Here is a 20,097-nt window from a genome sequence, read left to right on the forward strand (position 1 = left end):
TCCATCACATTAAAGAAGTCACAGCCCTGGCTGTAATCCTCTTCATGTCTTGTATATTATACTCAGGTATCAATTCACTGGCGCTTAGACATTTTTTTTCCAGGGGGGTTTCTCTGTTTTACAGGGTTGTCATAAGTCACCACCTTATTGAAACTGTAATGCTTAAAATGTCCATCATAATAAATACCAACCATTTAAAAAAGAGTCTGGAATCCTGCAGCAGGAGACATATGTGTGACATACGGCTAAATTTCTGTAGCTATCGCTCCCTATGCCATCCTCTTCCCAAAACTCATCTTTTAAGCAACACAGTTCCCATAGGTGTATCCTTCTCCAGGCTCACATCTCTCTCCAGCCTCAAAAATTCAGTTCAAATACATAAAGCCAATGGGTGACCTTGGGCAAGTCACACTCTCTCAGCCTCAGAGGATGGCAATGGCCAAACCCCCTCTGAAGAAGCTTGCCAAAACACAAAGAAACAAACCCAGGATGGGTTTGCCTTCGGGTTGTCATAGGTCAGAAATGAATTGAAGGCACACAACAACAACAACAACAACAACACCCTGTGCTCTTTAAGGACTCTGTGCAACCATGAGTCTTAGTACAGACAAGCAATTCCCAGCCACATTGTTGCACATCGGCGCAAAATAGCAAGAAGGCTGCTAAGTAATTTTAGGCCAAACAACCAGTGAATAGATATAGGCGTTCGTTTGCATAAACCGTCTTGGATGCCATCCTCGGGAAAAGCTGAATGTGCAAAGCGTACAAAACCAGCACCTGATTCACTTCTTGGGGCTCCTTTGCTTGGAACAATTAAAATGAAGAATCACCCGGCACCCCTCTGCTTTTTTGCCTCTTGCCAACATATGCTCACCCAACGTCCGCTGCAAGGCAGAAAGGGTGGGGGAGGCGAGAACATTTTTAAACATGCGCCCTGAATTTAAAGACAGACAGAATACGGTCGCTGCTTTGAGCAAAGCGCAAAGGGTGCAGAAAAGTTGGCACCTCCAGGAAGGATCTGAGAAAAAACAAGGTGGATCTGCTTTGAAGTGTTGCTTAGCCTTGTTTTATTTGGAGTTTAATGGGAACAAAGTGAGCCAACCAGAGAGCAGCAGGGTTTCCAGATTCATCCGAAGATGAAGCTCAATGCCAAAGAAAGTGTGATTTGGAAGAGAAAATGCTGCCAATCTCTGCTAGCAAAGAGGTCTTGGAAAAGCTACAAGGAGGATGAGACATAGTTGAAGACTCTCAAGGATCTTACTTCAAATTTTTAAGGTGGCGGCCAAAGGGGTGCACCTATTTTGGGTGGTATATTTCAGCACCCTGGAAAGCACTGTTGAAATCTGGACTAAAATCTTTAGTAGATCCATTGCACCATTGACAATGGTGCCACCAGCAAGCTTCAGTCCAAATCAAAGTCAACTTGATGGCATCTTAACCATGGCTATATTGCGCTGATGTGTAACAATGTGGCTGGGAATTACTTGTCTGTACTAAGACTCATGGTTGGACAGAGTCCTATACAAGGAGAAAAGCTTTTGCTTGTTACTCTTCATTTCCCAAAATTGAAAAACTAAAAAGATGTCATTCTTTTTAGGAAGAATAAGGAAGCTAGGGTCTTGGATGGAAGGCAATATACTCAGCGATGGCTAATATAAGTCAGCATGGCATAGTAGCTTGTGTACTAGACTACATCTCTGGAGACCAGGGTTCAATTCCCAGCTCAGTCATGAAACCCACTGGGTAAATTGGCAAGTCACACTCTCTCAGTCTCAAGAGAATCAATGGCAAACCTCCTCTGAATAAATCTTGCTAAGAAAACCCCATGATAGGGTCACCTTAAGGTAGCCATAAGCTGGAAAAGAGGTGAATTAATGCTAAGCATACTCCAGCATCAATGTTTCCAAGCTCTCTTTTAAGGTCAGAGATGTTTGGGCATGTTAACAATGAACAGCTGGCACAGCACCCAGCCCTCTTGGCATCCAGCTTCAAGGGCATTCAATTGCATTCACAAAACAAGGGCTATTGACTTATGCTCAGAGCTCCCTAATTCACGAGGGCTTAATCCCAGCTCTTGTCAACACTGCAAGGGTTCAATTGAGGAATATATGAAGACTTTGCCTCTCAGAGTGTGCAAGCATAAAAGAAAGGATGTGAGAGAACGCTGTTGGGCAAAGGGGAGTTTGGACACAAAATGTGCAATTGGGGGGGAAACATGTTGCCTGAAAACTGATAATGTTGCACTTAGAAAACATGGCACGGAAACTAGATACGTTTAGTGTTTTCTAAGCACATAAATCTGAGAGCCAATGGGGCACAGTGGTTTGAGTATTGGACTACAACTCTGGAGATCAGGGCTCAATTCCCAGCTCAGCCATGGAAACCCATTGGGTGAGTCACAGACTCTCAGCCGCAGGGAAAAGGCAATGGCAAGTCTCCTCTAAACCAATCTTGCCAAGAAAACCCATCATAGCTTCGCTTTAGGATTGCTATAAATTGGAAATGACTTGAAGGCAAACAACAACAAACCACCTAAATGGCCATATAGAGAGAACTAATTTTGGCACTACAAATTTGTCATGGCAGCAGAATCTTTTAAAGTTGGAAAGGGCCACAAAGGCTATCTAGTTCAACCCCCTGCCACATAGGGATGCCCAACTAAGCGTTCCTGAAAGATGCCCATCCAAACTCTGTTTAAAGACCTCCAAAGATGGAGAATCCACCCTCCGAGACAATTGATTCAACAACTGAACACCTCTTACAGTTAAACAAGAAAAGATCTTGCTAATGTTTAGGTGGAATCTCTTTTCTTATCAGTGACAGCTATTTGGGCTGCCAGGGCCCTTGACACCACTTGTCAGTCTAGCAGCAAAACCAGGATGAACAGAAAAGTTTTCAGGAGAAGAACTGACATGGATAAATGACACCAGACCCTCAAAGAGGAGGATACGCTGTCCAGGCCCAGAAAAGACATGACTGCACATGTTGGTGGGGAATTCACCAAAGCATGTCTGTGCGTGCAAGTGAGACAGAGAGCCAGACAGAAAGAAACACAGTCAGGAGTGTTGGCCTCACTGTGGTTGCAGGGGTAGGAAGCACTTCTTCTTTCTTCATCATTTTTGCAAATGATGGAGACATCACTACTATGTTCCTTCATTTTCTGTATGCATGGCCTGAGCTGGGGTAGCTTCTCTTTAGAATAAATCACAAGGGATGTTACTCAGGTCTGCTCTACATTGCAGAATTAATGCATGTTTGACACCACTTCAACAGCTATGGTACAGTGCTATAGGATTTGTAGTCAGTTGTGGCTCCAGAGACAAAGAAGGCTAAATCGCATGCAAAACTACAAATCCCAGACTCCCATAGCATTGAGCCATGGCGGTTAAGGTGGTGTCAAACAACATTAATTTGGCAGTGTAGATGCAGCTTTTGCCCTGCGTTGGCTTTTGCAGCATGTGTTAGTAAATTTAGCAGGGATGTGAGAGGCAAAACAACACCCAGTCCAGGCTTGTACCTCACTGCATAGACTTGCCTTCAGGCAGAGAGATATGGAAGCTGTTGAAGAGTGGAAGGGATTCATTTCCTTTTTACAAGCCTTTTGCAAGTCCAGACAATACTAATGCTAAAGGCAAGCGGGCTTGTTCTTGCAAAGTAGCTGAATACTGCTTTGGCAGGTCTGTAAGTTTGTATATGTACAGCAGGCTCTTGTTATCTGCAGGGGTTTGGTTCCAGACCCCTTGTGGATACCAAAATCCATAGATGTTCAAGTCCTATTAAATACAATGGACAGTAAAATGGTGACCCTTATATAAAATGGCAACATTAAGGTTTGCTTTTTGGAATTTATATATTTTTTTGAATATTTTCAAGCTGTGAATGCTTGAATCTGTGGATAAAACATCCGTGGATAAGGAGGGCCGACTGTATATTCAATCAGGGTTGGGAATGGAGAACCTCTCCAGATGTTGCTGAACTCCCAACCTTCCTCTGCTGGCAAGGGCTGCTGGGATTTGTACTCATGTAGTAATGCAGTAATTCCAAAACTTTGGTTCTCCAGATGTTTGGGACTTCAGTTCCCAGAATTCCTGACTGCTGGCTTCTGAGTGTGGAAATCCAAAACACATGGAGGACCTGTTTGGATCCCAACTCCTTCCCAGCACAGACAATGCTGAAGAATGCTGGAAGTTGTAGCTCCACAAAATCTGGAGAACACCATACAATTTTCACGCTTGATCCAAATCCAAATATTAAGCCTAACTGTATTATACCCTTCTGTTTCAATGGATTCCACTGAATGAATGGACTTACCAAATCCCTAAGAATTCAGCAAGTCTACCTTAGTGGAAATCCACTGAATCAACTGCTCAATGGTGAGCCAATGTTTATATAAATGCCAGTGGGTACATGGGTCTACTCATGGATTTAAGCCTTAACTTTCATATTGTGCTGGCATCAACATCAATAGTGAGACAGTCCAGTGGTCATTACTGGTGATGGAGGGGTGCAGCTTTGATCAAGAGCATGCAGTTGTTGCTTTTAAATATATCAAACCAAAACATTAAAAGAGAGAGAGATACTGTAAATCCTGTAAATTAAGAACCTGGGGTGAAGGAGTGGGGAAAGGAAGATAGGAAATTGCCTAAATAATTACCCAATTTCCCCTTGGGAGTCCTTTCCCATCAACTTTCCTTCCACTTCCAAACTAATTTCCCTTCCCAGCGCAGAGTTACAGGGCATTTTCAGCCGCAATTTACTTTGCCCGGTGGGTCGATGAGACGCAAACAAATTAAAACAATTGACTGCGAGCCTTGAAACTGAAGCTGCTAATGATCTCGCCGCTGTCACTTGCTGTTGCTTCTCTTCCCTTCCCCTGGTAGATTGGCCAGCGCTGAAAAGTTATGATAACAGCCTCCTGTTTGGGAAGGAGAGGAGGAAAAGGAAAGGGAAAGGGAAGATGCACTGATCTAAAGCAGACATAAAAATACAGAAGTAGCAATGGCCTTGGATCTTAGAGCTGGAAGAAACCACAAGGTCTCTTCCAATCCCTTGGGCAAGTCACACTCTCTCAGCCACAGAGGAAGGCAATGGCAAACCCACTTTGAATAAATCTTGCCAGGAAACTGGTGTGATAGGTTTGCCTTAAGGTCAAACAACATGAAGACACACAGTAACAACAAAACAGCATTTACCACAAAATAAACAGAATGGAAAATGCATACAGTGGGACATGTGCAGCCCGAAAAACCCACTTCGGTGGCCCCTGAATCTCTTCCACCATTCGCCTAAGATTCCCCAGTTCTTTTTAATGGACTATTTTGGAGTGTGGGGGGTTGGTCTAAAAATGATCCAAATACGAAGAAATCCACCTGCAAATCCAGTGGTTTAGCACCACTACCCATATTTTGAAACCTCCATCCTCTTGAAATTATTTGTTTTGGCCTGAAAATGAGAGACAAATGGTGCCCAGAAGTGACGCAATACATCAAGCGCAACTTGCGGAGGAGGGAACATCGGGGTGAAAACTGGACTCTGTCCCCTATCCCTGCCATAAAACAAATGCAAATGTCCACTTTGTGACAATGCATTCATTAAATCAGCCAAAAAATGCACTAAATTATTGGTACTAGCTTTTGGAAGCAGTGTGGCAAAGAAAGTGGGATGGAGGAAGAGAAGGATGGAAGAGACAAAGAAAAGAAGAGGGAGGAAGCGCATAGCATATGAGCATAGAGATTAAGGCATATCTATTAATGTAAGCTGTCCATATCTCCAAAAACACCTTGAAGCTGAGGTCTATTAAAGGCACATTCACATGAAGCCAAAGCGGCGAGATCTTGTAATCATTCAACAAAGGTTGGTGAATGTTTTATCTTCCCCACCTTGGAGTGGAAATCCTTTTTTGCTACAGTAAGAGCATACAGAATCCAAATACTCTGACCATCAACTAAAGTTCCCGTTGTAGAAATATAATTTTAAAAGTGCGCCTGCATCTGCAAATGTCAAAGATTTGTCTAATGCAAGATTAATTCGCTGAGCTGGTTTTCTGCAGCTTTAGGAACTTGAACATGAATCAATGAATTCAAATTACAAAGAGAGAGAGAGAGAGATGGAAACATTAGGAAGAATAAACTGCTATGAAGTGGGGGTGGGAATGGACCGTCCTTCTCTGGAGGTCTTTGAACAGAGTTTGGATGGTCATCTTTTAGGATCACTGTGGCTGTGAATTTAAACATGGCGAGAGGTTGGAGAAGATGGCCCTTGGGGTTCCTTCAATTATGAGATTTGATGTTTCTGTGATAATAATACCTCCAACCGGAAAGGTGTAACCACTGAACCTGCACACATAGCCTGCTTCCTAGCATCATAAAGTTGGAAGAGACCCCAAGGGTCATCCAGCCCAAACCCATTCTGCCATGCAGGAAGATACCACCAAAGCACTCCCAACAGATGGCCATCCACCCACCATTTAAAAACCTTCAAAGGAGGAGACTCCACCACACTCCAAGGTAGTGTATTCGACTGTCAAAAGAGCCATCAGGAAGCCCCATTAACTCAACAGGAGTGAGAGGAAAGGGGAATTCTAATTGTAGGATCAGGCAAAAGCAAACTGCTGCAGTAGGTTGTTGTGTGACTTCAAGTCATTTCTGGACACTAAGGTGACCACACAAGGTTTTTTTCCTGGCAAGATTTGTTCAGAGAGGATTTGCCTTTGCCTTCTTCTGAGACTGAGAGAATGTCTTGCCCCAAGTCACCCAGTGAGTTTTCATGGCCGAGCATGAATCGAACCATGGTTTCCTGAGTCATAGCCAGGAACCCTGGTGGCGCAGCGGTTAAATGCCGGTACTGCCGCCATAAGGTTGTGAGTTCGATCCAAGGTTGACTCAGCTTTGCATCCTTCTGTAGGCCACTAAAATGAGTACCCAGCTTGTTGGGGGCAATTGGCTTACATATTGTAAACTGCTTAGGGAGTGTTAGTTCACTGATAAGCGGTATAGAAATATACTTGCTATTGCTATAGTTATAGTCGAACGCTGAATACTACTACATCACACTGGCTCTCAGCGGCACATTTTGTTGTTGTTGGGTGCCTTCAAGTCATTTCTGACTTATGGCAACCCTAAGGCAACCCTATCATGGGGTTTTCTTGGCAAGCTTCTACAAAGGGATTTGCCACTGCCACCCTTTGAAGCTGAGACTTGTCTAAGGTCACCCAATGTATTTCCATTAATACCTTTCACCATCTTGACCGCACTCCAATTTAAGCTGTGAAATATTCATCTGTGAAATATTGGAAGCCATCTCCACTCCTGGCTTAGATGGAAAGCGTGGTGTAGCAGTTTGAGTGCTGGACTACGACTCTGGAGACCAGAATTTGGTTCCCAGCTCAACCATGAAACCCACTGGGTGACCTTGGGCTCAACCTCAGAGGAAGGCCATGGCAAACCTTCCTTGAACAAATCTTGTTTTAAAAAAAGCCACAATAGGTTCGTCTTAGAGTTGCCCTAAGTCGGGAATGACTTGAAGGCACACACCACCAACCACCAACCACCAGATGTGGTTTTGCCCATTCTTTCATCTGAAATATAGCCTACCAGCATCTGGCATTTGCTGGTGGCCCCCCATCCAGGGCTGACCCTGCTTAGCTTCCAAGATCCAATAAAACCCATGATAGAGTCACCTTAGGGTTGCCATAAGTCAGGAACCACTTGAAAGCAAACAACAACAACACACTAGGCAAAAGGAAAAGTCAGATGTTCCTCTTTGGAAAGCTTATTGCAATTTCTCTGAAGGTCAGTTGGCAATGGTCACCTCCCTCCCTCCCTCCCCAGGAAAAAGGCCAGGGTTTGATAAAGAAGTCTTTCTTTTTGTTGTCGATGGTGAGCCAAGTCGCTGCAGGAATTCCTCATCCTGGGGCTTCTTTTGCTTAGCCAGGCCTTGCCGATGTTTACCTGGAATAAAAAGTCTGCAAACTGCCAGTCTCTTTAGCTCGCAGGAGCACAGCAGGGGTGCAACTCAGTTGCAAGAGGTTATTCATATTCTTGCGTCTCCTCTCCCATTGCCCTGTTGCACTGGGTCATGTTTCCCAATGGGCTGAGAAGAGCGGCGAGATGAATTTTTAAACACCTTCACTGCCTTGAGCTCTATCAACCATTTTCTAGTTCCAAACAGCAGGTTGCATTTGAGCTGTCGGAGGCTTGGAAAAGACGTACAGCTAAACTGTTTTCGAGGGCAAATAGATTGCAATTAAGTCATTGTCAAATACATTTTTTTAAAAAAGCCTTCTGTCATTTGGGAAACATGCGGTTCAGCTGAGAATTATTCATGGATGTTACAAATATATTTGAAATGGTATCTCACATCTGTTGCGCACATCCCTGTGGAGTCTCTTTGGTTTCCAATGTCTTTCTATGCATGTCTTCCTTCAGCTCAAAGTCCCCAGCAGTTATGATATTTCAAAAAATAAAAAGCACTGAATGATAAATGTTTTGGTATCATAATGGCTTTGTCAGCAAGAATAAGTGTACTGACAAATACAGTCTTCTTCCCATTATTTTGGGGTCACTTAAGACCGCAGTACTGTCGATGTGAGCATTTCATGTTCTCCCATTCACTTTTAATGGGAGTCTTAACTGATCTTGGTGCCTCTTGTGAACTGATCTCTTTACTGTAAAGGAGTTTAATAATGCAGTATATTCTGGAGAACAGAGTTCGAATTCCCGCTCAGCCATGAAACCAACTGGATGATTTTGAGCAAGTCACACACTTTCAGAGGATGGCAATGGCAAACCCCCTCTGAGAAACTTGCCAAGAAAACCCCACGAAAGGTTCGCCTTAGGGTCTCCACAAGTGGGAACCAACCCCCAAATAAGGATCATCACTTCTAATAAAGGGCACCTGGTAACCCTAGTGACTGCCAGCTAAACAAAATAAAGAAAAACAATGTTTTTAAAAAGCAACTTTCAATTCCTCAACTGCCTGAAAACATTGAGATGCATCACCATCTGACAAGAGAGATGCCTGTCAGGAGTTCTCCAAAGTCTGGGACTGTCACTCCAACTGGTCCTGTATTTCCATTGGGTACTTTTCTCCATATCTAGCAGAGACAGCTGGGCAAAATAGCTGAAAATGCAGAACTAAATATTCAAACTAAGCTACCTGACGATTCTGCTCAATGCAAGCGATGCAAAGCGTTGGCAAGATTCAGTCTTTTTAAAATTCCAAACAGAGCATCAGCAGCAGACTGGAATTCTTGTCTATGGATAAAGTCCCAGTATCCTCCTTATCTCCCCACTCCCAGAAAAACCCATTTACCATTGCTGCTCTGTGTGTTTGTGTGCATCTGCAAGAAAGACTGCCCTTTATATTAGACTCCTTCAGCATTTCTCAGGAATTAAGAGCTGGGAGGAGGAGGAGGAGGAGGAGCGCTGTTAGGTCACCACTTTTCCTACCCTCCGGGGGATTCTACATGCATGTTCCTTCTAATGCAGAAAGACCCGAGCACTTTGTCTGGGCTAATTTGAACATCTTCAACCGACACAAAGAGGCTTTCATGACCTCCGCACTGGGAGACTGCTTCTATTCTTGCTCTCAGATAGATTCTCCCGATGCACTTCTTTAACTTCACATGGATTCGGTCTTGTTGCTTCCTGCTTACAACTTATTTAACTAGTCTAATAATATTTTCATGACTGCTATTAATAAAGACTGCTATAAATAAATATCATGCCCAGGGCCAACAGTAGCTTTCATGTCGGGGTGCGGTGAATTCTCTCCAGGTTTAATCCCAGACTTCAAGGGCATTATCCAAAGTGCTGAAATCTATCTCTCCCAATATATCCAGCACCTTGGATAGCTCACTTAATGCAGAGTAGATTGGTTGCAACTTGACATGGAAGATTCCAGTCAGGGCTAATTCCTTGCTCCCCCATAAAGTTGCCCAAACCCCAAAATCCTTAGGAGAGACCTTTCTTTCATTCCAACTACAGTGGGCCCTTGTTATCCGCTGGGGTTTGGTTCCAGGGCCATCCGTGGATAACAAAATCCTTGGACACTCAAGTTCCAATAAATACAATGGCATAGCAAAAATGGCGTCCCTTTAAAAAAATGGCAAAATCAAGGTTTGCCATTTGGAATTTATACCTCTTTTGAAGATTTTCAAGCTGTGGATGCTTGAATCAGTGGATAAGGAAGGTCGACTGGACTTGCATAAGTATGGCTGTTGGGAACACGAGGCAGAGCCTTCTCGGTGGCTGCCACTAGACTATAGATCTCCCTTCCTAGGGTGGCTTGCTGTCCATTTCTATAGCAGGCAAAGACTTTTTCTTATTCAGAGTGGCTTTCTTTTTCTATCTGAAGGTCAAAATGCCAATTACAGAGAGATCATGGGAACAGCTTAAATCCATCGCAAGAGCAGCTCGGCGGCAGCAATGGCTCTCTGGTGCTTTTCTCTGGCCATCCTGAGGATTGCACAGCCACCAGCCTTTCCAACAGCTGGATGGGGAGAGGGGTCCCCAATCTTGCATTGGCAGAGATCCGAATCCATGTTCTAATTAGTCTCTTAATAAGTTAATTACTTCTCTTCTGCATTGGTCCCTGCTCAGCCTCAGGACAAAGATAATGAACAGATGTTCCCAAGGAATTTAAAGACATATTTTCAATGTAAAAACAAAAGAAAGAAATAACTGTTAAGAAGTGTTTTTCCTCTTGTCTCTGGTGTGTTGTGGGTTAATTGCAATGCTCCTTTTGCTAGGATCACAGAAGCATTGCTAAACCCACTTGGGAGCAAGAGGGTAGCAAGGCAGCATTTAAAATAGCCAGGCTCTTTGTAATTTTGAGATGCCGTACCTACATCAAACAGTATCATGTTTATTTGTACACTGCTCTCCCATGGTAAACTCACGCTCCAAGCAGCTTATGGTAATATCAGAGACAAAAAAGGTACTGCTGCCCCATGTTACATTCTGTCTACTAAAATGCACAGAACACCAAACAGCAGATGTTTTCCAATCCTTCAATAGCAGAACTTCAGATTTAAATCAATATATAACAGGCTAAATGTTTTGGAGTCCTAAATATATGCTAAATCCCCAGGTTCCAACAAGAGTAGACTCACTTGTTGTGTGCTTTCAAATCATTTCCGACTTACGGGGTGGACCTATCATGGGGTTTTCTTGGCAAGTTTCTGCAGAGAGGGTTTGCTATTGTCATGTTCTGAGGCCGAGAGAGTGTGACTTGCTGAAGGTCACCCAGTAGGTGAATCTTGCCTTCTTTCTGTAGCAATATAGCACAAATCTGTCCCCAAAGCAATTGTTCATAGACTGAAATCGTGAGAGACCAAGCATCAAAGGCAAGGAGGATTTCCCTCTTTAAGACTTCCAGCTTCCCTTCTCGCTGTGAGTTTTGCCACAGGGATGTCTTGGGGCCAAGGATGAACCAGGCTGCCAAAGGGCACAAAGGCAAATTCCTGCAGGTCCCAAGGCATAAGACTAGGGGTTAGGATAACAAAGCGGAAAGGATTTGGGTCCTCAAGGGGATGCCAATTTGCAAGCTTCACCCTATCATAGCATTTCCAGGGGAAAACTTAAAAGTGTGTTGTCAGATCACACTTCATGCATAATTGATCCAACAAGCCGTCACACGGAAACTGACACACAGCAGCGCACCTAGCATTCAGAACAATGTCCAATGTCATTTCCCTTTAGTTCAATTTAATGTTGGAGATTGCTGCTCAAGAGAAACAGACTGGGGTGAAAAACAACCGGAGACCAACGAGTTGAATTGTTAAATGTGTGCATGTATGCGCATGCGCGCGCACACGCACACCTCAAGAGCCACTGCTGAGTTTACGGTCCATTTGGCAAGAGGATGAATTAAGTCAAGGGACTTTCTGAGTAATCCAGTGATCACGGGACTTAATCTACTTAGAGGTGGGTTGGGAGGCCGCTTTAAAAACAAGGCCAGAAAGGCACCTCTGAAGGGTAATAGTAAAGTATTTCTTAGTAGCTCAGCTCAGTCAAGCGTCTAACACAGTATGGTGACTTTTCTTTTTTGAGCGCTGCCCTTCCATTTTGAGAAGTTTACTCAAAACAGTCTGACTGCTCTCTGCAGGTGCAAGCCTCCAAACAGATGTTTCCAGCTTAAAACACTCAAAAGTCGATAGCAATACGTTTCCTTTTATGAAAACCAAAATCAATCCATTACAGATTCCTGCGTCTGCTCAACTGTGCAACGGCAGCCATCCTGCGAGACTCTTCCTGCGCATAAAGAAGACATTTTCTCATTTAATTCATGACTCTGCCCTCATGTTGGCAGCTTTGCACAGTCCAATACATGGATTCTTTATCCACGGATTCAACCATCCATGGCTTGTAAAATATTCAGGGGAAAAATGTAAATTCCAAAAAGCAAGCCTTGATCAGGCCATTTTCTCTAATAGACACTATTTCATTGTGCCAATGTATTTAATGGGACTTGAGCAACCACAGATTTTGGTATCCTTCAGGAGTCCTGGAACCAAACCTACAACTCCCAGAATCTCCCAGTCAGCACAGTCACTGGAAACTGTTGTCCCAAACAGTTAACTTTCCTGACTCTGATTCTGACCCCATCCTCTATGCCACAATTGCCTCCTGAAACCTATTCCCTGTAGCAAAGAATCTCCCTGGAAAGAAAAGGGATGAGTAGTAAGCGATGACAGAAGCTGGACCTTTCCAAGCTTTCTTATTCTGCCTTGGCTCCAGTGACCTGTCAAAGCAACTCCTCAAAGGGAATCCAGAGAGTCGTTTACCCTGCTGACAGATGAGCTGTGGATGGAAGGGGAGATGGGAAGCTGGCTTTGTTTGCCAACCTCTGCCATTTCCAATTAACAACATTACTATGTCGTTTCATTTCCTCTTTTCCCTCCTCCTTATGCAAACATAAAGGCAGACAGTTGCACATTGACTGAACCAGAGAGACTCCGAACTTCACGAGAAGAGGCTAAAACTCACACCTAGTAGGAGGAGGTTAGTGAAATGCAAAATCCAAAGTGGTTTCTCATCACAGTCTAATTTGCACCTTCCTTCTCCCCTTCTGCACTTAAAAACAGGGGGCATGTGGATGCTCAAAAGAAGGCACTGTCTCCTGCAAACATAAAGGTTCCTGCTTTCTTCAGCAAAAAGCCTGGTGGCTCCTTACAGCAACAGTGCATAAACTCTGGCCCATGGGGTACATGTGAGCTCTTCAAGCATGTCTGTGTCTCCCAGGACTGATCACAGATTTTCCAAAAGTCCACACACTGCTCCATTATCTGAAAGAAAATTCAGGCAATGGATTTGCTCCAAAATCACTCTAAATGGGAAACCACCATGCCTGGAGCAGTGGTTTCCCCTTATTCCCACAAGTCTTAAAATCACCCTTACATGAAATCAGAACTTGCAAGTGACTTCAGGGTGTGATTCTAGGTTAGTGTGGTCCCTAGTGCGCACACATAGGGCTGGTCCCTACCTCACATAAATTGTCTACTTCTGCCTTGGAAATTCGCTAAGCATTATGGCTGACAATTCTGCTTTGTAAATGGCTTAACATGTGCACGAAATTGAACTGAGTTGTTCCACAACATCCATATTCACCTAAGGGCTGCCGTGACGTTACAGCATATGGACACTGACTTTACAGTGGTGGAGTGATTTGTTCTCCATGGCTCAGTGACAATCTGGAAACTAGCTAGAAAATGCTGGAGCATGACAGAAGCGCCCGATGTGCGTCAGAAATACCCAAAACACTTTGGAACACTCTTGTCTGTGCCATCATGCTTATCTAACAGAGTATCATTGAGCTTCTACCATGTGGTTATGGTTTCATCAAGTTATGAAACACAGATTGTGATGTAGGATCTCGACCACCATTAAATCTTGCAGATTGCTGCCCACTTCCATCAGATGCAAGAACTACCGCCCTTAAGTGGCAAGCAGACATACATGTGGACAATCCTTCATGCATTGGCGGAAGTGGACTGCAGTCTGCAAAAACCTCTGCCCTAATATATTTGATGGTTCAGAACAATGATTCCCAAACTTTGGTCTGCCAGGTGTTTTGAATTTCAATTCCCATAAGCCCCAGCCAGCTTGGCCAACAGTCAGGAATTCTGGGAGCTGAAGTCCAATACATTTGGAAGACCAAAGTTTAGGGACCATTGGTGCAGGAGATTCTCTGTTGTTCTGCAGCAACAGGAACAACAGGAGGTGCATATTTTAGTTTAGTTACTACACAATTACTAGAAAGAGCAATGTGGAAGCAATGAGAAAAGTTTACTGTAACCAGGAGCTAGGATTGTTCAGACCTTGGATTAGCGCTGGATCTGAACATGGGAACTGAGTTATAAACAGAGTATTTGGGGAGAAGGTTGAAAAAGGTTGCCAGGTCACTAGCATCCCTGGCCCTGACATTTCAAGGCCAAAGCCTGGCAACTAGAGAAAGTGTCTAGTGATCTCACAAGGGATGAAGTCTGGCAATGTTATTATACATCATACAAACAGTAAATATATTGAGTACACATGCTCACAGCGTGTCATTCAAATAATAATAAAAAAGTCCCACAAATGTGACAATAGACAGAAGGGAGGAGGAAATCTCTGAAATGTCTAAAGTAGCCACTTCATAGCAGATTGAAACAAAAGAGATCAGCAGCACATTGGTTTTAAAATCAATCATTGGCTTTCAAGGAAGTGATCTTGCCCTGAGATTCCACCCCTTGCCCTGAAGTCCAGAGAAAGGCCAGATCCTAAGATCTGGCAACCTTTGGGGGCAAAAGATGTGCCCACACTTGCATAGTTACAACCAACAGAACTACAAGGCTTTCAGGACACAGGGCCTTCTTGGTGGCTGATCCCAAGCTCTGGTCCTCCTTACCAATGCTGGCCTGCCTGGCCCCTTCTCCAACAACCTTCCACGGCTGGTGTGTATTTTTCAGACAGATCTTGTTATTATCTGATCTGTCAAGACTGGTCATTGCTGTTGTCTGACTGACCTCATAAGCTGGTATTAATAGCCATGCTGGAAGGGAAGGAGGAAATTCTAGTCAAAAAAAGAGAGGAAGCGATACTTCCACACCAGTCAAAACCGTATTTTATGATCAGTGTCATTTACCGAACCTGAGATGTTTTGCATACTTCGTTAGCAGATTCAGAAGACCTTTCCATCACACAAGATTGACTATACATACTGTGTTTGAGGGCCATTTAAAAGAAATCCCATTGCAAGATCAGATTTGTCATTGTGGCAACGGCCGCAATGAATCAGCAGCCCATGTGCTGCTATATTGTCCTTTTTATAGAGATCTGAGGAGGGAATGGATCTCCTCTCTCCCAACATCTTTGCTTGAGCGTTCATTCCATTTTTATGTATCCTTTCTTTTACCAGACCAAAAATAATACAGTGACAACTATGTCTGCAAAATTCAAAATGGGATGCTGTTAAAAGTCATGTTTCTGAGTCACGTTTTCATATAGCATCCAAAATGTTTTGCACTGTGTATTAGATGACTTCATTTAACTGTACAGTTAACAAAGCCTCTAACAGAGAACCTCCTTTTTGCAAAGTCTTTTTATAAGAGCCCAGCCCAGCCTCCCTTTTCTTGCATTCTGGATAGCTAGATTTTTAAAGTCCTTATTAGCATTGGCATTGGGAGGATAGTGAAGGAGGGCTGGAGAAAGATAGACTTGCAGTATTAGGTTGCAGCAGCATGTCTGCATTAAATAATGAAATACAGATCGACCTGGGAAAGGATGGGGTTCTACTCTAGCTGATCCTACCAAAGGCATAAAATATTCTATTCTGTTCTAATCTATTCTGGCATAAGTTTTTGTAGACTTAGGGCTGTACAAACAGCCTCTAATGGGTGGCATGCAGCCACCCCTTCACCGACTGGATTGGGGATGCATCCATCGCATGCTGCAGCCCTGATCCGGCCTCAAGAGGACAGGAAAAGGAGCCGCAAAATGCAGTTCCTTTTTGAGCCCTCTAAAGGGTGTCACAGCCACAGCGTCACAGCTTTGTGATGTCCTTTTGACACTGCAACATCTAGATGCAGAGTCAGGGTCGCGCCATGATGCCGCATGCCGTCTAGAACAGTGCACAGCATTATAGCATGAGGGGGCAGAGTCACAGCATCCAGCGTATGGATGGTCCGCCATGACTCCACATCTCATCAACATGGTCACCATGAGTCGGAAACGACTCGAGGGCAGCTAACAACAACAATGGTCATTGAAGGACCAAAACAGGAAGAAATATGTTCCCTAAGGCCAGGATGGATGGATATCCATATGAATGGTGAAGGGAATGTACTATGTACAGGTTGGGAACCAGAAAAGAGATGTGATAAATTGGCCAAGTTATCCTACAATGTCTTTCTCTCAGTCTCAAAAGTGTTACAAGATCCCTCTCTGGTATGTCAGTAATGGTTTATTGTAATACTGTAATTTTTAACTTCAATGGAATGTAGCTGATGCAAATAAAGGCTCTGCCATCCTTAGCAAACCTGGTCATGTCTGTTCTTGCAAACATCGGGCAGGAAGTAAGGAGCTACACAGGACACAGCCGTGTTTTCTCCACCGATAAATCCCTCCTCCCCACCGGAAATCTTATCTGCTATTCCTTGTCAGAGCCCAGCAGGAATTGCTTACACTCTGAAGCTTATCTTTTTAAGCATAGCAACTAGAACTTGCTGCGGTGAGTGGGAGAGACAATGGATGGCATCCTATTACACGTAGGCATGGGTAAGCCATGCTATACATGCAAGGCAAATTATTCACCACTACACAACAGACATATTTTGCTGACAACAAAGAAGCAGAGTTGCACATACAACAATGTGGTATGTTGCGGTTGTGCACTGTGCATTGCAGTTTTACATTTCATGTTGCAGTTGCACACTCCACAACAATGCATAGTCACCGGCATGCATTATGTAATGTTGCTGTTCTGTATGGGGTGGTTTAGTGCCAAAGTAACACATCTCTGCATGCAGATATTTACATTACACTGAGGGGATCCACAAAACAGTGATAACTTCATGCACATTACATGTACTTTTATCGGGCCAACCAAAATGCACATTATACATGTTGCAAGCTTTTGAAGCATCTTTAGCTTTCAAAGCTCCTTCTTCATCAGGCAAAGGTGTTAAAAATCTAAACTGAGGACAACAATCACAACCTGCAGGCCTATGACTAACACTGTCATTTTTCTTTTTTCCTCTCCTATATCATTGTTAACACCTTTGCCTGATGAAGAAGCCAGTGGCACTACCAAACTTTGCAAACACATGCAATGTGCTTGCAACATGTGTAATGTGCATTTTGGTTGGCCCGATAAAAGTACCGCTGTTTTGTAGATTTGGGATGCTATTTGGATGATAGGATTTTTCAGGAATCTGGACCACAGCAGCAAATTCTCCTTGTCCCCTTGGATTTGTGTGGAAATGAATTAAGAATTTATAAAGACTCTGTTCCCCTTCCTTGCTAGTGACTTTCCAATGCATCAGGAGGCAGGGTTCTCTCTCTATTCTAAGTGTTGGGGAAAGCCTGCATCTGTGTACAGTATGTGCTTACATCAACAAATATATATATAGGCACACACATCAGCAAATACAACCAAACAGAAGGACAGAGTTATTGCAAAGGCAAGCGAGACAACTACCAAAGCATGCGGCTTGATCACTCCGGGTCCCGTTCACCACCAAGCCTCGTAATTTCTCTTTTTCTGCTGACTCGCATGACTCAACATCCCCTTCCAGGATTTCACTGCAAGAACTCCAGGCATATCCATCATTTGGGACTGCGCAGTCATTAAAATGCCTCTCTTAAAACCCATTCCTGGCAAGTTCAAAAGAAGAGGAGAAAGGAGGAAGGGGGGGGGGACGGAAGGGGGAGAGTGATAAAGGAGGTCTTTCTTTGCTGAGATGTTTATGAGCCCTCTGAATTACAGTTCCCTGAAAGAGAAACCCTGACTCTGAACTTCAGAGTTACTGCATTCAGCTCTCTTTCCAGGGCTTCGCTGCCACCCCTAGCCCCAGAGAGCTTAATCCATATTTATGTACAGACCACATCTCATTATGCTCGGCTCCGGCAAATTAAAGAGTGTGTGATGCACCCCTTTTATGTTGCTGCTGTCACTAGCCAAAGGCTGTGACCTACATTGCAATTTTGCATAATTCACTGAGAAGTTCATAAGCTGAATTTGAGGAGGCAAGGAGCCCTTCTTTCCCCCTCTCCAAACTCAGGTTGTTGTTTGTTGTTGCATGCCTTCAAGTCATTTCCAAAGTATGGTGACTCGGAGGCAAACCTATCATGAGATTTCCTTGCAGAGGTTGGCCATTGCCTTCCCCTGAGGCTGAGAGTATGTGACTTGCCTAAGGTCACCCAGTGGGCTTCATGGCGGAGCTACGAATCAAACCCTGGTCTCCAAAGTTGTAGTCCAACACACAAACCACTATGCCACACTGGCTCACAGCCTTGCAACATAATAGTAGGCACAGGTGGCAAGGGATGCCATTAAAAGGGTCGTTCCAGCTCCTGAAACTATGCTCTAGCCCCAGGGGCTCTGAAATACAATGAAAACATTAAACTGCTAAACCTTGCAACACTATAATACTAAAAGGAAAAAAATGAGGTTATGATTTTTAAAGAAAAATGCAAGGCATCAGCCAAAACAGAAACATAAAACTACAATCTCGGATAAAGTACTTGCTGATATGAATAAATGAATGAAAGAGTGCCTGAATGAATGAAAAATATAGAAATGTACACGGATGATGTTTTAATGGCCCTTTGCAGAGCTTTAAAGAAGATGGGAGAAGAGCCGGAGAAAGTGAATGCTAGATGGAAATGGTGCTGATGGTATCAGTCCAAGGCAGCAGATGATTTCCATACCAGTGGAGCAGAAAAGCTACTCCAGGTTTTAATCCAGGCTTCAAAAGATCTTTCCAAAACCTACTCCTAAACACTATCCCACATCTTTGTTACCCCCTTTAAAACTAGCCAAAATCTGGCATGGATTCAGTGCCCTCCTGACATGGAAGTCACCAAGCACTATGGGCATCAACATTAGCATGGGTTACAGCCACGTCCAGCATGAACCCAAGTTAAGTTCATCTACAAAAAGAAAAGTCTCACACATAAACACACACCACATCTGGAGCCTGCTGGACAATATAATGAGTCTGTACCATCAGATGACCTGCTCATCCTTCCCTCCTACCGACTTTCCTCTTATGTCACAGAGTCATAGAACCATAGAGATGGAAAGGGCCTAATGGCCCGCCTAGTCCATCTCCCTGCTCAATGCAGGATCACTAACTGAAGACAGCATGTGGTCATATCCCTCCTTGGGATCCTCAGTTATTACTTTCATCCCACCTTTTTCTTTATTTGCAAGTGATTCTCCCTCCTGTCCACCATCTCAATTGGGTGCAGAAAGACTTTGGAGCCAGAAATGCCACAGTACATAGCCAAGTATGTTCAGAGTCTTCTTGAGTCACAGCAAGCAACTACAAGCATGCAACATCTGGGATTGGCAGGTGGTACAAAACATCTGGATTGGCTACATGATATCAACACTGAGAACCTGGTCTTCTGTCTCCTTTGTCTCATCAACAGAGTTGTACCATCTGACTCTTGCTAGTCTTCACTTCCAGAACAAGGCAGCAGGGATCCTGAGTAGGAAAGGCTCCTCTCAGATCTGGTTTCAGAGTCAGTGACCCACAGCAGCCCTGGCCATCTTCTAACTCTTGCAAGGATGTCACCTTGTAGCATCTGCCAGCAGGATGCCTATGCACAGAATTCTAAGTACAAGCAAACCAAATAACAGCTCCCATTTCCATCCAAGTTAATCCCACCTTCTCAAACAATCATACTTCCCCCCCCAGGCAAAAACAGTAACCACCAACGTCTACTTGGAATGGAGCATACAAACATATCTGATGAATGGGAGCAAAGGATTTCAAAAGGCAAAAGCTAGTTCTCAGGCAAAGAAGCATTTCTAGTCCTATTTATCTGGCAGAGGAGGTTAAATCTCCACCAGATGAGTATGCTGTTGGTGGTCTAGTGGTCTGAGTCT

At 43.9% G+C, this 20,097-nt stretch overlaps 1 protein-coding gene across 1 annotated transcript in view; it reads right to left on the reverse strand.

Moving 5' to 3' along the window:
* VAV2 (vav guanine nucleotide exchange factor 2) overlaps positions 1-20,097 on the reverse strand; it is a gene marked incomplete at its 3' end in the record, with an annotated part of 139,098 nt that overhangs the window by 89,702 nt on the left and 29,299 nt on the right. The window lies entirely within an intron of this gene.

Source organism: Sceloporus undulatus, chromosome 7, assembly GCF_019175285.1.
Source record: "Sceloporus undulatus isolate JIND9_A2432 ecotype Alabama chromosome 7, SceUnd_v1.1, whole genome shotgun sequence".
In the NCBI taxonomy this organism is placed as follows: Eukaryota; Metazoa; Chordata; class Lepidosauria; order Squamata; family Phrynosomatidae; genus Sceloporus; species Sceloporus undulatus.